Source organism: Bubalus bubalis, chromosome 10 (assembly GCF_019923935.1).
Source record: "Bubalus bubalis isolate 160015118507 breed Murrah chromosome 10, NDDB_SH_1, whole genome shotgun sequence".
NCBI classification, from domain to species: Eukaryota; Metazoa; Chordata; class Mammalia; order Artiodactyla; family Bovidae; genus Bubalus; species Bubalus bubalis.
Window position 1 is genome coordinate 51,257,978 of NC_059166.1, and position 23,692 is coordinate 51,281,669.

The 23,692-nt window shown below is 38.6% G+C and overlaps 1 protein-coding gene across 1 annotated transcript in view; it reads right to left on the bottom strand.

Annotated features, from left to right (window-relative positions):
• GPR63 (G protein-coupled receptor 63) overlaps positions 1 to 22,196 on the bottom strand; it is a 60,505-nt gene extending 38,309 nt beyond the window's left edge. The window contains exon 1 of the mRNA XM_006053922.4: positions 21,302 to 22,196. The gene's annotated coding sequence lies outside the window, so the exon portion shown is untranslated. The remainder of the gene's footprint in view (positions 1 to 21,301) is intronic.
• Positions 22,197 to 23,692: the final 1,496 nt, after the last annotated feature.

Sequence of the window (23,692 nt, forward strand, 5' to 3'; positions counted from 1 at the left end):
CTGAAATGTAGGATATAAAAGAAAATTATTATAAAAATTAAACAAAAAAGACAATGCTGGTATTATTTATGCCAATTCAAAGCAAATGAAAAAAAAATATTTTATGGGTATGACATTCAATGGTACTCAGAAAATAATCCTTAGATTTGTTCAACCACCAACTTTATACATGAAACATACTGTTTATATACATATAAATATATATATTTACCAACAAAAGGAGATGCTATCTGGCATCATGGAGTGCCAGTGTCAGCTGAGTACTGCATGGAAGTATTTTCTGCCTGAGGCATGTTCCCGTAACTTTAGGTCTCTTTCCTAACGTGGAGAACACAGCAGAAACCATTCTTGTGACATTTCTCTGCAGATTTTCATTAGAATGAGCTAAAAGCAAACATCTCCACCACTCTGATGTTCCCACTGATGAACAGCAGCCATCTGAACTTGGGACAGCTTCAGAGCTGCCAACTTTTATCTCACCAAACTCCTGTGAGTCTACTTCTCTTACCTGCAGGCGATCACTTATCACACAACAATGGTAATAACCAATTCATGTCAGCTTTGAGTGTTTACTTTCTTATACCAAATTCTTACCTAGTGCTTACATATTAGCCAGACACTATTCTGGCACCTTACAAATATTAGTATCTGTAACAAATTTAGGAGGTGGGCATCAAAACCATCCTCGTGTATAGATGAGGAGGCTGAGCTACAAAGTAGGTAGCTTTCCCAAGGTCACACAGTGAATAAACTGCAGAGCTAGGATTAGCACCTAGGTAACCTGGCTCTAGTCCATGAATCATTATCATGAAGGGAGGGGGAAAAGTCTTATATCAGAATAAGAGAGAAAATTTAAAAATGTAATCACATCTCCCATTTTTTAAACACCCACCATGTACCAGACTTTCACATATTATTATCACTATTCCTGACAAATGAAGACAAGTAAACCGAAGCTCAGAGTGTGACTTGTCTCTAATCACAGGGCTGGTGGGACAGCTGGAATTGGAACCCAGGGCAGCCTGGATCCAAAGTCCCTACTCTTTTCAAAATGTTTCGCTGCCCCCCTTATCACCTGGAGAAGAGAGAGGTTCGCTTGTTCCCTTTAACAGAGCAATCTACGATGTTAAAAATGCTGTCCCTAGATCTGGCCCACATCCTAGGTCTGACACCTTGAGGATTTTATTTTTACACCAGCCTTCCCCACAGACTCCAATTTTTCTTCAGAATACCATTCCCCAAGGGCCAGAGGCAGAAGCATGAGAGCAAATATATAGTTTATGCAGAGTTGATGAAATGACCAAAAAAGGAAGGTAGGGCAGTGACTAAAACAAGGTCATTTCTGGGAGTCAAATTATATTTCCACAATAAGAGAGACAAAGTATGCCTAATATGATAAGGAAAATTCCACTATCCCTCATCCTCAGACACTATTCTCATAATGTGAGTAAAAATTAAACTGTCTGGATGATTTCTTAAAATCCAAACACTGGGTTACAGTGTGAATGAAGAATGCTTTAGATTTTTAAAAATTTTGTAATCATGCTTTAGAACTCTGAAGTCAGTCTAAAACTGTCTTATCCTTAAACCCCTTTAAAATGCAACTGGCAAGGTTGCCATTCAGCATTTATATGCAACTTCTAGGAATGACATTAATTCAGTTTCATGTGAGGAAGGTGAGACATAATCCCTCTTTTACATTTGTGGAGATTTATGAGGCAGATATTTGTCCCTAATAAATGTGGGACAGATAGCACAAAGGAGAGTTTGATCCTACATTACTGATGTGAAGCAATACGAAAGAGAAGATAGTGACTCAAAAATGGAATAAGACTTTGAGGCCATGCTCCTAAATGAAATAACATAAATCAATAACCAAAGAAAATTTTCACAGTGAACATAGGGAACAATCTTCAAGAGCTTTTTAATCCTATCTCTGCATTATTTTTTAATGCAATCTGCTTCATGATAACCTGGACTATTCCACTTATCAGAAACCAAAAAAAAAAAAAAAAACACAAAAGAAGAGACACAACCCCTGCCTTCAAAAGTCTGGAAACATTATAAAGACCAAGTGAAATGCCAATTATTTTTAAATTCACTAAGGTAACAATTCTTTATCTTCAAATTCACAAATTCTTATTTATTAATATAAGCATCATTACATAGTTCTTAAAAAATCAATGAAAAACCATGGCGATTAATAAGCAAATCATAAATGGAAGATGCAAAAGACCAATCATTTTTTGAAACAATGTTCTGTCTCATTAGAATAAAAAGAAAAATAAAAAGTTTAATAAAAATTACAAGATTTTTTTTTTGCTTAGCAAATTTTCAGAGGTTTAAAAAAGATGAAAATAATTCTGACAAAGTAATACTCTATCAATGGAAATGTAGCCTTACTATAATTCAACAAGCTTATCAACAGCCTTAAAAAAACACTTCTAGGTTGGCACAACATTGTAAATCAACTATACGTCAATTAAAAAAAAAAGTCCTAGAGACTTTCTTCCTGGCAAAGAAAAACAAGCTGTGGCAGACCAATGCACCAAACAAAAACAACCAAAAGAGCCTGAATAATTTTTTTTCAACCTCTTTGAAGTCACCTAAGAGATACCAAAGGAGGGATAACTTGAGAGGCCTAGATCTTATAGAGAAGTAAGTATGGAAAAGTGAGATAACTCAGCACTCAAAGATACTTCTTCCCTGGAGGCATGGGCCAATTCTAAAATGCCAGCTCAGTGGCTTTCTCAAGGCAGGAAGAAGCTGAGAGCCTGAAAACTGGCAGCTGAAAGGCTTAAAAACAGTTTAGAAGCTTAAGGTTGAGTAAGAGAGCCAGCTGGGAGGCTGAGAAACTGAGCAGAAGAGAGTCCATATCAGTCTCAAGGGGCTGGAAGTTGTGCTCAGGGCCAGGGAGGGTGGGAGAAAAGACTTCTGCAGGATTTCAGCCCTGGAAGAGGCATGGACAGGAAACTGGACGGTGCTCATAACACCAAACACCAGCTTCGAGTCAGCTCAAGTTTAAGTTTCTTAATCTTAACAAAGTCTCCATATCAAGTTTATTTTTAAATTACAAATAAGACCCCAAAAGCACTAGCTATAAAGGAATGACTGAAAAGCTGACCAAAAGAAAGTAAAGGTAAGCCAGAAAACAGAAAACACTTGAAATCATATAACTGACAAAGGACTCATATGGACAAATATATCAAAAATAAATAAATAAGCCCAGTTGAAAGATGAGCAAAAGAATTGGAATAGAAACTTCACAAAGGAAGATATCCAAATAGCCACACACACACACACACAGTAAAGGTGCTCTTCCTCATTACTCATCAGAAAAATGCAAATGAAAACCACAGCAAGACACAAATCCAATAGAATGGCTACAATTAAAAAGACAGAAAATCAGCAAGTTTTTGGTCAGGATGTGGTACAAACAAAACTTTCAAACACTGATGCTGGGATAGAATGTAACTGGCTATAGAAAACAGCTTGCCATTTATAGTAAGTTTATAGTTAGGCCTGCTCCATAACCTAGTAATCCCACCCTTGAGTATACACTGAACAGAAAAGCTCACATTTGTGCACCAAAAATCAAGTACAAGTATTTTGCTAGCAGCACGATTAAAAATATCCAAAAACAGAACATCAATAGTAGAACTGATAAATAAATGTGATGTATTCATAAATGAAATACTATACAGCCATGAAAATGAGAAAACTACTGCAACAAACCACATCAATGAATCTCATCAATAAAATATTAAGCAAAAGACACAAAAATGTATACACAATATCATTCCATTTAAATAAAATTCAAAAAAGGCAAAATTAATTTATGGTGTTACTAACCATTGATTAACTCTGGGGAAGAGTACAAGTAATGACTGGGAAGGAATTTATAGGAAGTTCTGAGAGGTTCTTGAGAAGCTAGCAACATTTTCTCCTGATCCATGTGGGAGTTACATACATGGATTTATTTTTTCAAATTTCAATTTTCACATGAGTCCCTTATGACTTGTCTATCTTCCTGTTGTATGTAATATTTCAAAAAAACGCTATTAAAAATGTACAGTCATCCACACTACAATGAGAAGCCCATCACCACAACCAGAGAGTAGCCCCCAAACACCACAACCAGAGAAAGCCCACATGTAGCAATGAAGACCCAGCACAGCCAAAAGTAAATAAACAAAAATTTAAAAAATACATACAGTCATCTCTCAGGATCTGTGGGGAACTGGTTCCAGGACCCCCCGTGGATACCAGAATCGGCAAATGCTCAACTCCTCTATATAAAATGGCACAGTATTTGCAGTTAAGATATGCATATCCTCCCATATATTTTAAATCACCTCTCAATTACTTATATTATACTTATAATGATACCTAACACAATATAAATGTTATATAAGTAGTTGCAAGTGCATGCAAATTCAAGTTTTGCTCTTTGGAACTTTCTGAAATTTTTTTTAGTTCCTTTCAATTCACAGATCATTGAATCTACAGATGCGGAAACTGCAAATACGAAAGGCTGACTACTAAAAGTTTCTAAAACTTGTACTTCTCAGGATCCATTCTTTAGAAGTATTTTTAAATGCCCTTTAAAAGTTCAAGTAATAAAATATATATAAAATCTTCCAGATCTTGGGTTAGGCAAAGAATTTATACACGTGACACCAAAAGAATAAATTAACAACATGGACTTCATAAAAATTCAATTTTTTGCATTTCAGATGACATAATTAAGAATTTTAAAAACCAAGAAACAGACTCAAAGTATTTGCAAAAACATATCAAATAAAATACCTATACCTAGAATTTGCAAAGAACACTTACAACTTAATAGCATTTGAACTAAATTGATAATTGGACAAAAATATGAATAGAATATTACAACAAAGAAGATATACAAATACCTAATAAGCACATGAAAAAATGTTCAACACCATTGCCATTAGGGAAATGCATATTAAAAACCACAATAAGATATTAACACCCACTAGAATGGCTGTAATAAATAAGACAAACAACAACAAATGTTAGTGAGGATCTGGATAAATAAGAACCCTTATATATTCCTAGTGGGAATGTAAAACTATGGAGCCACTTTGGAAAATAATTTGGCAGTTTCTCAAATAGTTAAAAAAATAACACTCCTACAGAACTCAGCAATTCCACTTTTAAGTACTGACCCAAGAGAAACAAAAATGTGTGTCTACACAAAGACTTGGACGTCAATGATCACAGTATTATTATTCTTTATAGCACAAAGCTAGGAACAACCTAGATGTCTATCAACTGGTGAATGGATACACAGAATGCATTAGAGGCATACCCCAGAGATACTGTGGGTTTGGTTCCAGACTACCACAATAAATTTTAGCAAGTCTCACAGGAAAGAGTCACACAAACTTTCTGGTTTCCTAGCGCATATAAAAGTTATGTTTACACTATAGGGTAGTCTATTAAGTGTTCAAGAGCATTAAGTCTAAAACACAAGGTACATATATTAACTAAAAAATACTTCATGGCCAAAAAGTGTTAACCATCATCTGATAACACAGCGTTGCCACACATCTTCAATTTATAAAAAAAAAAAAAAAAAGGTAAAAAACACAATGTGTGAAGCTTAATAGAGTGAAATATAATAAAACAAGGTGTGCCTGTATATCCCTACAATGAAATACGTCCAGCAATAAGAAGTAATAATGTACTGATACATGCTATGTCATGGATGAACCTTAAAAACATGATAAGCAAAAGAAATCAGTCACAAGAAACCATGTATTGCATAATTCCACTTAGATGAAATGCTTAGCAAAGACAATCAGAGAGACAGAAAGTAGATCAGTGGTCACCTGGAACTAGGAATAAGATGAAGAATTAACTATAAATGGACATGAGGAATCTTACTGGGTGGGGGAGAAAATGTATTAAAACTGATTATGATAACAGTTGCACCACTTGGTAAAATTATCAAACACCAGTAAACAACTATATAATTGAAATGGCTGAATTTTATGATATGTTAAATATATCTAATAAGGCTGTTAAAAATTCATGTACAGAGTAAAATGAAACTAATCTAAAGGTTCACATTAAGGAAACAGATTGAGTTAATTATGCGATTTATATAACAGAATGCCATGTAGCCATTAAAGCTGTATTTGAACAGTGTTTAATAAAGATACAAGAAAATATTATGTGAGCAGATTGAGTAAAGAAAACAGACTATGAAGTCATATATACTGTATGCTCTCGATATATTTTTAAAGTTCTTAAAAGGAATTAGAAGGAAATATCAAAATATGAACAGATGTTTCTGACCAACAAGAGCAGTGATTTACACTTTTTCTTACTCTTCTTTATTTTCTAAATCTCGTAAAATGAGTAGTTTTCTTACATTCAAGATTTCTCCTTGAAGAATGTTTTCTTGTATTATAAATACATGAAATACAAACATTAACATTTCTGTTTAACGGTAAGACATTCCTTTAAAAAAAGAACTCTACTTATGTGTTGACAGTAAGGAAGCAAAATAAGCATTCGCCTGCCTGTCTCAACATGCCTACTGTTCATGTGTAGAACAGAAGATGGTGTTTGAGAATTTGGAAAATGGTGACAAGAAGAGTTACTCAAATGTTCCTTATCCTTTAGGAACCCTCCTATTGTTGGTGGGAATGTAAGTTGGTGCAGCCACCACAGAAAACAGTACAGAGGCTCCTCAAAAAGCTCAAAATAGAATTACCATATCCAGCAACCCCACTGCTGGGCAAATATCTGGACAAAAGTCTAATTCAAAAACATACATGCACCCATATATTCATAATACTACTATTCAAAGTAGTCAAGGCATGAAAACAATCTAAATGTCCATCAACAGAGGAATGGATATAGAAGATGTGATACATATACACAATGGAATACTACTCAGCCATAAAAAGAATGAAATAATGCAATTTGCAGCAACATGAAAGGACCTAGAGATGATCATCTAAGTGAAGTAAATCAGAGACAGACAAATACCATAGGATGTCACTATATGTAGAATCTACAATATTACTCAAATGAACTTATTTATGAAATAGAAACAGACTCACACACATAGAGAACATACCTGTGGTTGCCAAGGAGGGGGAGTGTGGCAGGATGGAGAGTTTGAGGTTAGCAGATGCAAACTATTATACGTAGGATGGATAAACAACAAGGTTCTACTGTATAGCACAAAGAATTATAGTCAATATCCTGTGATAAACTACAGTGGAAAACACATGAAAAAGAATGTATATATACATACAACTGAATCACTCTGCTGCACAGCAGAAATTAACACAACATTGTAAATCAATACACCAACACTGTAAATCTATACATCAATAAAAAGTGAAAGTTTTTAGAATGTCCCTCATCCTTTGGTCAAGTGTACTTTTATTATGCAAGAAATGGACTCTGATCAGTAAAGGGCATAAGAAACATGAGAAGAACAGAATTTTGTTATCCTTCAATGTGCAAAATTTAAATATGGTAATCTATCATCACTACTTTTAAAAGTACCCCATATTTCTTCCAATATTATCTATTAATTTAAAAAAACAGTGTCTATCTTTTCACATTACTCTCTAGATCACTTTTCTGGTTCCCACAAACATCTCTTGGGAATCAATGAAATTTTAAAAAGCTGCTAATTATTGTTTGCTTTCATGCTATTCTGCAAAAGCTTTATTTTTTTAATCCCGCTTTACAGTCATCTGAATTTCTGGGTACAGCTCAGCTTGCCACTCCACTTTTTAAAACTGTTTCCTTAACCAACTCTAAGTTGGCTTAAAACTCAACATTCAGAAAACGAAGATCATGGCATCTGGTCCCATCACTTCATGGGAAATAGATGGGGAAACAGTGGAAACAGTGTCAGACTTTATTTTGGGGGGCTCCAAAATCACTGCAAATGGTGACTGCAGCCATGAAATTAACAGACGCTTACTCCTTAGAAGAAAAGTTATGACCAACCTAGATAGCATATTCAAAAGCAGAGACATTACTTTGCCAACAAAGGTCCCTCTAGTCAAGGCTATGGTTTTTCCAGTGGTCATGTATGGATGTGCGAGTTGGACTGTGAAGAAAGCTGAGTGCCGAAGAATTGATGCTTTTGAACTGTGGTGTTGGAGAAGACTCTTGAGAGTCCCTTGGACTGCAAGGAGATCCAACCAGTCCATTCTGAAGGAGATCAGCCCTGGGATTTCTTTGGAAGGAATGATGCTCAAGCTGAAACTCCAGTACTTTGGCCACCTCATGCGAAGAGTTGACTCATTGGAAAAGACTCTGATGCTGGGAGGGATTGGGGGCAGGAGGAGAAGGGGATGACAGAGGATGAGATGGCTGGATGGCATCACTGACTCGATGGACGTGAGTCTGAGTGAACTCCGGGAGTTGGTGATGGACAGGGAGGCCTGGCGTGCTGCGATTCATAGGGTCGCAAAGAGTCAGACACGACTGAGCGACTGAACTAAACTGACTAAGCAACCCTATAACCCATCTGACCCTACACAACTATCTATATGAGGATTCGACATTTAATTTTTCTTTAATAGTTACACAGCACAACATAAGTTTCCAAGGTGTTATCTAATTAAAACTAAATGTTTCCACCATTATAAATATTTCTTCTGAAAATGCTGTTCTCTCTTCTCCACTTCTCTTAACAACACATGATTCTGGCATGTCCTTTGGAGGGAATCAAAACTCAGGGTAAAAGTAAGTTCTTATTGAGTACTTTCAAGCCCTTCCTCCAGATGCCCATTGCGTCCACCGCAGCAGGGGTCAGAGTGCCTGGTTACTGCTTACTTGCTATGTGTCATTGGGCATGTTACTTACTCTCTCATTTTCTCAGGTCCTCCTCAGAAAAATGACCAAGGGGTACCTTAGTTGCTAAAGCTGCAGTGGGGCCTTGTTAAATGAAACAGCACATGTAAAGAAGTGGCACCCAGTTGGTTCCCAGTACTTACAAGCTGGCAGTTCTACTCAGACAAGAAAACCATGTTCTTCCCAACACCCGCACTTCAGTGACAGGGAGCATTCTATCCCTCACCCTCGGAAATGACTATTTCCCATATGATAAAGTGTTAGTCGCTCAGTTGTGTCTGACTCTTTCTGACCCCACTGGACTCTAGCCCACCAGGCTCCTCTGTCCATGGAATTTCCCAGGAAGGAATAGTGGAATGGGTTGCCATTCCCTTCTCCCAGGGATCTTCCCTACCCAGGGATCGAACCCAGGTCTCCTGCATTTCAGGCAGATTTCTTACCACCTGAGCAACCAGAAAAGTCAACCATATGTCACGCAAACTGAATTTAAACTTGTTTTTCACCTCAAGATTCTACACTGTGATTTTTGACACAATACCTTTGGTTCTCTTCCTCTGACCTTCTTCACTCCAGCTTCTGCCTCATTTATTTCAGAGAAGTGACCTTCAAAGTCTCTTTTCAGAACAAAAGAGATACAGTTTTTCTGTCATTGCTTCAAATCTGGTCTACTTCTGTATTCCTTCCTACACCCAGAAACAGTCCACTACCACCATGCCCAGTTTACTCCTCTACTGCCAGATGCAACTACAGCATGGCCTTCTTGTTTTTCAGAACAACACTTGTTGTTGCTGACTATGACCACCCCTGAGAGGTGCAGCCAAGCCAATTCAACAAAAATGCTTAGGGCATCGACCACGTGCCAGGTAGTGTGCTACTTGTTGGAGATTCGTGGACATGCTATCAAAAACAAATAGGGGACATATACACTTACACTATGGTCTCCTCTTTACATTTACACTACGGTCTCCTCCAAGCATCATCTCTTGGTATAAGACAGTGTTTTAAGATTCCCTATCCCCACCATCTTAGTATCCCACACACTTCAGCATCAATTAGACCAATTTCTCTGATGGTATAATAGAAATGTCACAGAATGTGGACCTGGAACACCTTAATGAATCACCAGATACTTCAAATAACCTCTTGAGTATATACTTGTATATCTAATAATAAACATTAATATATATCTTACTTTTATCAGTTCAGTTCAGTTCAGTCACTCAGTCATGTCTAACTCTTTGCACCCCCATGGACTGCAGGACCCCAGGCTTTCCTGTCCATCACCAACTCCCGGAGCTTGCTCAAACTCATGTCCATTGAGTTGGTGATGCCATCCAACCATCTCATCCTCTGTCGTCCCCTTCTCCTCCCACCTTCAATCTTTCCCAGCATCAGGGTCTTTTCCAATGACTCAGTTCTTCGCATCAGGTGGCCAAAGTATTGGAGCTTCAGCTTCAGCATCAGTCCTTCCAATGAATATTCAGGACTGATTTCCTTTAGGATTGACTGGTTTGATCTCCTTGCAGTCCAAGGGACTCTCAACAGCCTTCTCCCAACACCACAGTTCAAAAGTATCAATCTTACTTTTTGTATTCCTTTAAAAAGATGCTAAAATCCTTGGTCCCTTGGCCCTGTAAACATAATTATTACCTAGCAAATTCCAATAATCAATGTGAGGGAAAATATGGAATTACTAAACATTTTCCTAAGTGGGAAGTTAGAAAATGGTGGAAGAAAAACAACATAGAGCAAAAGATTATTCTGCTCTTGGCATGCCATTTCAAAATAGGATTGCTGAAGAGCGAAGCTGACTCATCCTCAGAGATAATGGCAATTCTCTTTTGACCTTGATTCACTCCCATGATCAAAGTAATTTGTTTAACTTGGGAAGATTCTGAAAAATCTAAAGGTCATACTTCAAATTCTTGGAGCTCAAAAATCTATGAAGACTTTAGCTTTAATATTTGAAGTGGCCACCAAATAAAGACAAAGGAAAAGTCAACAGAATCATCATATGCCAACTAAAATTACCTCGCTTGCACATCTTAACATCCACCTGATACTCAGTCTTTCAGCATGCTATTCATGTTATAAATCTTTGACATATACTTTTCAACTAAACATATACTCTTTACATTCATTCCCTTCCTTTAACAAATCATTATTAAGCATCTGCTGTCCACCAGTTTCTGATTAAGCATGGCATACAATGAAAACCAACAGGTATATCTCATCTTACGTAACTCTCAAGTCTAGTGGGGAGACTCACTGTGATGGTTAGCTTTATGTTAACCTCGCTAGGACACAGGGTGCCTGGATTAAACTTTATTTCTGGGTGCGTCTGTAGTACTGCTCCAGATTAAACTGGAATTTGAATTATTAGATTGAGGAAAGCACACTGCCCTCCCCAAAGTGAGTAGATATCACTAAATCCATTGAAGGCCTAAATAAATCAAAAAGGTCAAGAAGCGGGGATTCGAATTCTGCTTGTTTGAGCTGGGAATTTAAGCATCTCCCTTCAACTGGTGCTTACACCAACATCCCTCAGGCTCTCAGAACTACACCATCCGCTTTCTTGTGTCTCCAGCTTGCAGGTGGCCAACCATGGGACTTCTCAGTCTCCATAATCACATGAACCAATTCCTTTTAATAAATCAAATATACCTCATATCGGTTCTATTTCTCTGGAGAACACTGACTCATACCAAACAGACGTACAAACACAAAGTAACCACTGGATTATACCTTGTTGCCTGTGCTGTAAAATGAGGGCACCCCAAGAATAGAAAACAGAGAAAATATAATTTCTCATTTATTTGTCCATATTTTCTTCCAACATTCTTTAATGTTATGTCCCATGATATATGAGATTACATACTAGCACAAATGCAAAAGTACTTGGCTGAAAACTAGTATAGGCCTGTGTGTGTGTGCTAAGTCGCTTCAGACCTTTCTGACTCCTTGAGACCCCATGGACTGTAGCCCGCCACGCTCCTCTGTCCATGGGATTCTCCAGGCAAGAATACTGGAGTGGGTTGCCATGCCCTCCTCCAGGGGATCTTTCCAACCCAGGGATAGAACCCAGGTCTCTTATGCCTACCTTGTTTTATTTTGCTTTGCTTTATTGTGCTTTGCAGATATTGCATCTTTTACAAATTGAAGGAAGTCTACTGCTGCCATTTTTGCAACAGTATTTGCTCACTTGATGTCTGCCACATTTGGGTAATTTTTGCAATATTTCCATTTTTTTATTTATGTATTTATATATTTTATTATATATATTTGTTATGGTGATTTGTAATCAGTGACCTTTGGTGCTACTACTATGACTCACTGAAGGCTCAGATGATGGTTAGCATTTTTTAGCAATAAAGTATTTTTTAATTAAGTTAAGCACATTGTTTTTTAGACATCATGCTACTGTACACTTAATAGACTACAGAATAGCATAAACATAACTTTTATATGCACTGGGTAACCAAAAATTCCATGACTTAATTTACTATATTAATAATATTCACTTAATTGCAACAGTCTAGAACCAAGTCTGCAATATCTCTGAGATATGCCTATATATTTTGATTTTAAAGTTATAGTTTATTTTTTATTCTGCTTTATTTATTTTTTGATGGAAGGGTGGGAGAAAAGTAGGTTACAGGGTAAGAAGTAAAAGAAAATAAATGAAGACTAAAAGCAGGAAGCTTTTACTACAAGAATAAAATGCATATGGTCCTAAAAAAGTCTTCTAAAACCAAACTGCTCACAAATAATTTAAACTCAAGAAAATGTTTCTTGAAACCTCGATAGCTGAAGGATTCTCCACTAATACCTTTCATGAATAAAGGAAGGAGTTCATGAATAAAATAATTATCTCCTTTAACACAACCTTATTTCCATTTCTACTATTTCTAAATTTTAATTTTCAATCAAGTTTTCTGTGTATCCAACAATATGGAAGCATTGATCTAAGTAAAAATGGTTACATAATTGTCATTCTAAATTCAAAGTACTGCAAATCACCTCCCAACACCTACTATGCTCCCTCCCTACCAAAAAAAATCATGCCTTAGCAAAGAAAAATTTTAAAGAAAATCTGGAATGCTCATTTTGAACCTTTAGAAATAAAAAAATAAAGTTGATAAAATAGCTGTATTCTAAACATGAAAGAACAATTTCTCATCATGCATCACAAAATCACAAGGGAGAATGAATTTGGGGTTTGGTAGTGATGCTTATCTGTTGCTGGGTTCCCCACTGGTAGTGCCCCAATGATGGTGCCAGTCAGTAAGTACCTGATTCTAAGTCCTCTGGCCCACCACTCAAAACCCAAAGCATCAGAAAGCTTTGCAAGTTCACAAAGTGTTGATTCAACTGACATATGGGAGTTAAGACCAAGGAACCACAGGGAATTCACTTACCCAAAGTCAACTGTACACATAATCATGAGAATTACAATTCCTAGATAAAAACATTAAATACTGCTGTATAAGCATCACTGTCTATGCTTATGTGGATCTTCTGGTTTTATTATACTTCATTCATGCCTGGTTCTCATTTGACTTCTTCTAGCAGATGTGGCCTATGACAGTGAAATTTGAAAGTGGTGTATGAGTGTGCATATGTGTGTATGAGTATACACATGCGCATGTGTGCTCAGTTGTGTTCAACTCTGCAACCCCATAGACTGTAGCCCACCAGGCTCCTCTGTCCATGGAATTTTTCAGGCAAGAATACTGGCGAGGGTTGCCATTTCCTACTCCAGGGGATCTTCCCAACCCAGGGATCGAACCCATGTCTCTTACCTCTCCTGTATTGGCAGGCGGATTCTTTACAGCTGTGCCATGTGGGTGAACTCAATACAGATTTCATAATGGCAAGAACCACTGCCCTAGAATGATGCAAATATAGAGTTTATCTGATGGCTAATGAAACAAATGTGAAAGTTCCTCTTATATGCAGAATATTGATTGTGTTGGAACTGAACAGAATAAGAATTTAACATAGACACTGGAAAGGACAGCATTCAACGCAGTGATCACTCCAAGTCCCAAGTTTATATTAGACAAACAGAAAATTTCCTTTCTACAAGGGCCACAAAGCAAATGGATGCTTTATGTTATGCAATGAGGCTTTTCATGTGAGTCTTCCCTGTCTATCCACTTAAAAAACAATTACCTGAAGGATCTTTTCCTAAAATTGCATTCCAACCTAGAATCCAGATAAAAGCAAAGATCTTACCAGAATGAGATTCTGTTATACGAGCCTCAGAGATCATTTCTATTCTGGTGGGTCCTTATGCAAGATGAGAGAAATTAGTAGGATGAAAAGATTTTAAAACTTGGAATGCAAAAGAAAAGTTATATCATAAAAGGAACACAGAAAATATTAAAAGCTTAGTTTTATGACCTGATGAATGAAATAATTACCCAAAGGTAATCAAGTTTATTACTTCAGTCATTTTTGTATTTGACTTCACTTTACCACTGTGTCTAAGTTTTTATAGCTAACCCACAGCAACTGAGTACTAAGAAATATAAATGCTGAGATTCTCGAACTCCTTATTTTTTATTAATAACCGTTCATTATAACCAAAGATGCATCCACATATCTATACCACAGAGAGTGAAAGGGAAAAATTGAGTATAATAACAATACATAACAATAACTCATCTAAACAAAAAATTCATTCTGAAATGCTAAAACAGGTAAGCACCCAGTAGGTAAAGAAAATGCCTGCAATGCTGGAGACCTGGGTTCAATTCCTGGGTCAGAAAGATCCCCTGGAGAAGGAAATGGCAACCCACTCCAGTATTCTTGCCTGGGGAATCCCATGGACAGAGGAGCCTGGCAGGCTCCAGTCCCTGGGGTCACAAAGCCTGGGAAGCTACAATCTGTGGAGCCACAAAGAGCTGGACACACTGAGCCACTAACACTAAAAAGGGGACAGAGAAGCTGGGCATGACTTAGAAAAAGGAGCAAAGGACATGGTCTCCACACAGTGGAGAAGACATGTCTGAAAAAAGAACAGCTGACCCAGAAAATATGTTTGGGAGTGTGTGTGTGTGTTTATTTTCTGTTTCCTTTTTACAGTCAGAACTAAATTCTAAAAATGAAAAAGGTACATGAAAATACAAATGCCATTCTGCCATCATTAGGGTCATGTCTGACAGCTAAAGATAACTTTAGTCATAAAAATGAAGAAGAGAATTTCTCTCTACATTCAACTATCAACCCGTGAGTTTTTCACACAAGTCCTTTTCTTAGCTTTTGCCCATTTTATATCCTTTAAATTGTTCCCAGGAGTAACTATGTTTTTGTGGTAGTCAGAGGGACACTTATCTGATTTCAAAAGGTAATTTCTGGCTATGATGAAGTTCTGTATTATTGACAGAGAGCGAGAAAGAGATAAATATACAAAATACAGATATAGAGATATAAACACACAGAGGACACTAAGAGACTAGCTGTTGGCAGCAAAGGGCAGAAAATAGAATCATTAAATCTTAGAGATGGCTATATAGGAAACAATATTTAATTACTCTACCATACAGCAATTATGGATATATCCGTGTACATGGCCAGTAGTTCAGATGGTAATATAGTAAGGAGACTGACAGTGAAGAGAGGGATGTCCTTGGTGGTGCAGTGGCTAAAAATCCATGCCCCCAAGATAGGGGACTGGAGTTTGATCCCTGGTCAGAGAACTAAATCCCACATGGTGCAATGAAGAAGAGGGAAGATCCTGCATGCCATAGCTAAGACCTAGCACAGTCAAACAAATATGTTTAAAAAATGTTTTTTTAAGAATAAGAGAGAACTCTCAGGGCATGCTATCAACTGCTATTCCTGTTTAGGTGGAAATAGCCTTTATAGCTATAACTGGGCACTACTGGATGGTTTGGTGTTGAGACTGTACCTTATAGCTGAGGTTTTGTAAATATTATACCTAGCATTATTTACCTTGGATAAAGCCCTAGTCAGTCAGGTCTGAGTTCAAATGCAATCTGACTTGAGTCTTTCATATTATACTAACCAAAAAGAAGGTAGAAGGTAATCAAGGAAAGCTATGATGAACTCTACAGATTTTATACTGGACTAATAAAATGCCTTGAGGTCAATGAAAAACATAAGTGTCCTTTATCCCTATCCCAAAATTCTACTTCTAGGGTTTTACTCAAAGGGAATAACCATAGATATATACAAAAACTGAGCTTTAAGATATTTACTGCTATATATCAGCAATTTTAAAAAAGGAAAAACTACCTGATATTATAGCATATCTCCAATGATACAGCCATAGAACAAAATACTATTTAGTATTCAAAACATGCTACAGAAGATCATTCTATGATACGGGATGTGATTCATCTTTGTATGAAAGTTTAAAAGAAACAAAATAGTAAGTATCATTTTAAGAAAATGAAAGTTTTTTCTTTATGCACATAAAATATATATCAAAACGTTAACAGGTGTAATTCTTCTTTTCCTTTTTTGGCCTGTCTGGATTTTCTAAATTTTTCACACATACGAATAAAGATTTGAAACCTTACAAGAGCAACTATACATGAAATATAGACACAAAAATGAGAAGTGACCAACATCAGTGCACCTTTAAGTAGAAGTAAATTCAACGAAGGCCTATTAAGGAAGATGAAGGAACCTTAAATTCAAAACTCATAATGTATCATTAAAGAACTCAATAATTCAAAAGAAGGGAAAACATTTGGAAAGTACTGCTGGGAACAAGCTCAGAGTCTTAAAACCTAGTCCTGAACAGTGTGAAACTTTAGAAGTGGAAGGTTAATCAAAAATGAAAACACTATATTTCATTTATAGCCTGGAGGAAATGGAAAAAACAAGCTGAAATGATGAAAAGTTGATTTTATTAGAAATACACACTCAGGCAAATATTTTTTGCTCTGGAAGGCAATAGATGCTATGCCTGGAATTAGCCCCTTTTCATCTCAACTCTCTTTGAATCTATAGCTTCCCAGGATCCCAACTTAGATCAGCAGCAGACACTCAGCCAGAAACTGTAATGAACACCTGGTGCAGACATTGACTTATTCTTAGGTAACTCTGAGATGAAACCCTTATTTTGATTGAAACTTCAAGCATCTTTAAATGCCTGCAAATGTTCTTTCTCTAAAATTACCTATGCATTTGTTTTTGCTTAAAAAAAAAAAAAAAAAAGGAAGATGTGAAAATGCCTTCCTTTGGAAGGTAAGAGCTACAATACAGAATTGAATCCTGTCACTTCTGCTGCACTCCCTCCCCAAAGCAAATCCTTAGACATTTTCATGTTAAAAAAATTAAAAAATTGTGTAACGTATTTTAAAATGCTTTAATGAAGGGGCTTCCCTGGTGGTCCAGTGATTAAGAATCCCCCTTCCAATAAAGGGACGCAGATTCAATCCCTGGTCTGGGAATTAAGATCCCACTGGCCTCAAGGCAACTAAACCTACCTACTGCAACTACTAATAGAAGATCCAGCACAGCCAAAAAAAAGCAGCTTCAATGACGTAGACTGGGCTCCATCAATTGATAGAAAAGAAGTTAATCAAGAAGCTTCAGTAAAAAACCAAAGGTACCTAAAACTTCTGACTACAGTGACACATGAGGGTTTCAAATGATTAAGAATCAATTAATACATATGCTAGGTGACTGGCACAGTGGGGATGTTTTTAATCAAAGTTGGGCCTGGGAGGTTTATCACTCAAAGGAAATACTGTTAATAATAATGTCATCATTAATTTCAATACAGTGACCACTAGATGATCCTCCTAACTGCAAATATACACTCTTTTGCCCAGGACTTGAAAGCTCTGTTAAAATCCAACCTTCTCAAACCTTCATTACATTTTGAATTAACATGAATGAGTTTCCTAGTATATTAAGCTATTTCATGCTTGAGTTTTCTGAATCTATTATACAGAAATGGGAACAAAAGTACTTTTATTAATAATACCAATCCTGTCCATATTTACTGGCACAGAGGCTAAAAGGCACTTTATCCTAAGTGTCAAACTCAAAGAATGAAACAGCTTGCTGTCAGCTTCAAAAACCATTTTTTACAAGCATGGCACACTGCCTCAAGCCAACTAAACATTAAAGCATGTTGGGCTACCCACACTGCAAATTATTTGGAATGTTCTCCACATTTTGTGGTTGCAAAAGTACCTATTTTGTAGATCATCCAGTTCAAATCAGGGCCGTGTCTGACCTTAAACAGAAAATTCCCAGGAAACTGAAACTGTAATGGACCAAGATCCCATCATTCTGAAAGTCTGTGATCTCACACATATAGTCAAACATTTCAAATGTTATTTTTTAAGCTGAAAATACACAAAATAAACTCTGTGAAACACAGCACTGTCCATTTCAAGTAAACACTAAGAACTCATTCTAAGTATACACGTCACTGCTGCTAAGTCACGTCAGTCGTGTCCGACTCTGTGCGACCCCATAGATGGCAGCCCACCAGGCTTCCATCCCTGGGACTCTCAAGGCAAGAATACTGGAGTGGGTTGCCATTTCCTCCTCCAGTGCATGAAAGTGAAAAGTGAAAGTGAAGTCACTCAGTTGTGTCTGACTCTTCCTGACCCCATAGACTGTAGCCTACCAGGCTCCTCCGTCCATGGGATTTCCCAGGCAAGAGTACTGGAGTGGGTTGCCATTGCCTTCTCTGATACCCATCACAGTAGCAAAAAAAAAATAAGGAAAAAGAAAAAATTGCCACAAGCAACAAAGTAAAGGACACTTGCAGCAAATATAAACTCATTTCTGGTAAATGCCCAGCAAATGAAAAAAAATGTCTAAAAAATCATTTCATTTCTAATTTTCATATATATGCTGAGATGCAGCAGCTTCAGCTGTGGAACATGATAAGAAATATTCCAAAGTTTTGTTTATTGAGATTGGAGCATTGTATCAAATGTATCATTTTCCCAAGTATAAATGGGTATCTCTCTCATATCAAATACTCAAGACATCATTTCACAAACTAGAGCACCAAAACTAACCCAAGGTTTATCTCCCATGCTATTGAGGTCTACTCTCTAAGTCCCAGACCAACAGGGAATGCTTAAAAGTAATTAGAAGAAGAAAACACTATATTGACAAGCTAAATTTTGCCAGGATTCCTCTACTGAAGATAAATTACTGAAGCTTAAGAAATGCCTGATCCAATCAACCAATTGTATGATAACTCAGTCCATTTTAAAAATATGGAGTTAGGACCAGTGGAATATGGCTCCCTGGCTCAAGCCTGGTGTGAGAACAAGAACATGCTGGAAAACACAGTATCTTTTAACTTATCTGATACTGATGAAATTGCTAAAATCAATGACAAGCCCTAGCAAGAAACATGTTCAGTTTCTCATCTTTTAGATCTGCTATTCTTAGTATAGGAGTATTACTGAGTCCCTGAACAGTTTACCCTCTTATAGATATAAAGAGATGCAGAAATATATGAATATCTACATTTACAGATAGATAAGAATTTTGTGATATGTATATGTGATATATATGTGAATATACATTTAGTTTCAAAAAGAATTATTCACAAAACCATCATCTCAATCAAATAAATCGCATACCAAATCTCAAGGTACTCATATTAATCCACACAGTTCTAGGAAATAAGTCACATCCACCTTAGAACCCCCAATTCTTTCTGAATGCAGTATTTTCTTGCCTGGAGTCCAGAAAACTTAAGGCAAAATAGTAACTGCAGTGTGGGTCTTAAGTATGTGACTTTTTCTAAGCAAAATTTTTCCAAGAATGCTCAGTTTGCTACAAATTTTCAGAAAATGCTTGAGATGAAGAGTTCTTTTTTTAAGGTTTTAACATATTTGACAGCAGAGTGACAAAACTGTGCTCAGAAATGAAAATCTATATCCCAAACAAAAAGTTATATTAATGTTTATTCTAGAATGATTTTCTTTCAAAACTTCCCCACTACAAGTAAGTTGTCTCCTACCATACCCTCTATTTCTGCAGTACATTTTTCCACACACAAGTTACATGTAAAGCATATACCTGAGAATTTAAAATACTTCATGACACTTTTCTTTAAAGCTTTCACATTCTATTTTTATTTTTCAAAATAATCTGGATATAATCAATTACATCACTAAAATCTGGCTATTCAACACTTCACAAAGTATAGGGACTTGCCATCAGCACCTGTGATCTGCATATGACATCGGATGTATAGAATGTGAGTGAAGAAGACAGAAACAGGGATAGACAGGGGTGGAAGAGAACTGACAATGTGAGAAAATGGGCTTCCTTTACCCACAGGATACTTGAAAAAAGAAACTTAGCCATTTGGGCAATAAATGAACTTATATATTAGGTTTCATCAAATAATTACATCTATTACATACTTTATCCAAGAGTAAAATTGCCTGAAGCAAGGATTATGCAAGAAATATGAGGTTTTGCTTCAGATTCTTAGAAATACTACTCCTAAAATTAATTGGAGTCTTCTTAATTTAAGATATAATGAAAACCAAACTCACCAATAAACAAAAAATCCTTCTTTTAACAAAACATGATTTAAACCTCATTTCACCACCAAAAAAAAAACACTGCATCCTACTACAGGGATACCTGCCTTTCGTAAGTGTTACGATCAAGACTCAATATTTCATGAGAACTAAAAAGATCACTTGGAACATTTCAGTCAGCCTTGGGCGTAAATTTCATAAAAATACACTGTTGGGTTTTGTTGTTTTGTTTGCTTGTTTATTTCAGCACCCTAATCCTCCAGGATTTTTTTTTTTTTTCCTTTAAAAAAAAAAATAATTCCCAAAAGGGGCGGAGGAAGGAGGACTAAAATCAATGCAATGCTGAAGCCCGATCAAGGCTGAGAGACGGACCACAGAGCCGAAAGCTCACCCACATGTAAAAGGCAACCTCTCCAAACTGCTGGAGCTGGAAGGAGTCCTCCGACTTGGGCAAACCAGGTGAACTGCATCCCTAAGGAGTGAGGAGCCCGCAGTGTAAAAGTTCAGGAGGATTCCATCCCCTTCCTCTCACTCCCAGCACTTCGCAGCATCTCGAGGGGAGAGCCGGGCAGAGACAAACCCGGCACTGGGTGCCGACCTGCAGCCGAGCGCTTTCCTCGAAGGCCTCACGGCTCGGGCGGGCAGGGGCCGGGGCAGGGGGCGTCGGGAGGGGAGGCGAGGCGGGGCCCGGGGCCACCGAGTCCTGGCCGGGCCCCACCGTGTGGCGCCGGCTGCCGAAATCCCTCGAGTCCAGCTGTAAAAACCTTCCCGAAAACCCAAGCTTCTCCGGCACAACTTCGGTCTCACCGGCCTCGTCCCCCGCCTCACACTCCGCCCAACCCCACAACCCTTCCCACCGCGGCGAATCGAAGCGCTCCCCACCGACGGCTACCTGTCCCCGGAGGGCCGGGGACCCCACGCCTCACCTCATACAAAGAGCTGCGCGCGGGCGCCTGCAGGAGAGCCCGGGGAGCATGGCCCCAGCCAGTCCCTCCCGGAACTTTCCTGACATAGCACTTCTCTCCCCGGCTGCAAAAAACGACGCTTCGAGGCGGAGGAGGAGGAGGCGAGGGTGGCGGCAGTCGCGGCGGGAGCAGGAGCAGAAAGTGAGGAGCATCGCGGAGAGCGCCTCCGCCTCGCTCTCGGCCGAGGGGCTCCCGCCCCCAGGGTAACCGAGCTCCCTCTTAAAGGCGCCCGCCGCGTTTTAGGAAGGCGGCCAGGGGGAGGGGGCAGGGAAAGAGGGGGAGGAACCGCAAAGACTGAGAGGGCCGCCCCCGCTCTCCGCCGGGTCTGGTCGCCGCTCCGCCTGGACAAAAATAGGGCAAGTGCTGGGACCCGGCACCGGCCGGCTGCCCTCGCCGTTGGCTGGCGCCCCACGACTGTATTGGAACTTCACCCCTTCTCCTAACCTCTCACATCTTTTTTGGGGTCCTGTCTTCCCGCCCCCTCAGCGGAGCCGCGCACACCTACGCCCCCAAAGCCCATGCGCGCCGCTGGCGACTGCCCATTGGAATTGCGTTTCGTTCTGTGTTTCCTGCTTTTTCTTCCTCTATCTCCAACAGAGTGATGAGAGTCTCACCCCAGCCCTGGGAGCGCAGGAGACTGAAATAACTGAAGATTTCAGAGGCCCCTAGACTGACCCCTGAACGTGTCACTAATGTGTGGCATGGGAGACTTGCTAAATGCTCTGCTTTACTATGTGCGCTGTTCTCGTCCAATAGTCAATGGCCAGGTGGCCTCCCACTGGACTTCTTGAACCACTGGCTTTTTTGCTTTACAGCAAAGACTGGCTGTAAAGAAGCACCCAACTGAATTCTTGGAAGGCCCCTCAGAAAAGATATCACCTTAAGATCGAAATGATACTGGCGATGCTGCTTTCAAGTGACAAGTGATAACTGTTTTTCCAGCTCTCACCCACATTTGTGATCACTACTAAGAGCAAAATGGAACGTGCCCAGTGTGGGGATGCCCAGAGACACAGCATCAGCAGCTATCAATGCCCCAGGAAGAGACCACAGAAACAGTGGGTGTGGGCAGCAGAGAGCTTGTTTTTCACCTCTTGGCTCCAATTCTTGCTTCTTAATACTGTGAGGCCTGAGTTTGTGTCATTTGTACCCTTCACAGTGTCCTCTGGCTGAGGTGACCGTGGGCAGGCAAATCAAGATTAAGATCCAGCCTGGTCTCCAAAGAATAGGGGCAAGGAGAGACTCGGGGAGAGGTATTTTCTAATTCCACAAAGGCACTGGAATCAGTTGCCTGAGACTGGACCTCATTTCTTCCCCTCCTGCCACCAGGAGTTGTGAAACAAGCACACGTGAACTTGTGGGAAGCAATATACAAAAGGTTGGAGGAAACTTTCTTACCAAATGGAAAGGAAACAAGTTTGGGGCTTCATAAAAGCAGGAGACATGGTGCTGTCAGGCCAAAGATAAGATGAGAGAGGAGGTTAGTAGTGAGCAAGAGTGAAGCTATACTGGTTTCATGATCAAGCTTTGTTTAGTCAGGATAGTTAGATGTAATAGGTACCTGAATCAAACTGGTTTTTGAAAGCCTACAGCGAAGGAGGTTGAAATCCCAAGAGTAGAACTGGCAAAAAAAAAAAAAAAAAAATTAAAATGCTTTTTAGAATCCTTTTTCTTTTTTCTCCAGGAGTTCAAAGAGTGTTGGGACTTCATTTCTCTTCATATCATGGTTGTGCTTTCATTGCACGGGTTTTATCTTCTCTAATCAAGGCCTAAACCTACAGCCCCAGGCTTTTCTCCTCCTCCCACCTCCTTAGCAATTGGTCTCATTAACAAGAAAGCAAACCAAGGAATGAGTCTCCCTGGGCTCACTTGGATCCTCTGCCCATCTCTGGACTAATCATTAAAACCATGGACTGGAATATGCACTGCCAGGTTTCGTCATTTGCCTATGTCTGAGAAAGGTCAAGAGAGAGAGATTGGGTGCCTTCCCCCTAATATACATGCAAACCACATGGGCTGAGCAGGAAAGAGGAGGTTCCCCAAAGGACACTTACTGTTGTTAACAAAGATGAAATGAAAGTTAAACAGGTAGAGTCTATAGACAACCAGTTCTCCACCTGTCCCATTCCCCAAAGCACACACACATACAAAGCAGCTACCTCTCTGCCCCTCTCCCTATAGCATCAGAAGAATACAAGTAACTGACACAACCAGTCACATCCTTTGGCCTCAGAAGCCACTCAGAAGGACCTCAGTAATGTTAACAAACCACTTGCAAAAAAAAAAAAAAAAAAAAAACACAATATTTAAGCTGTAATTGTATTCAATCATTTTTTTTCCTAAATCATGCTA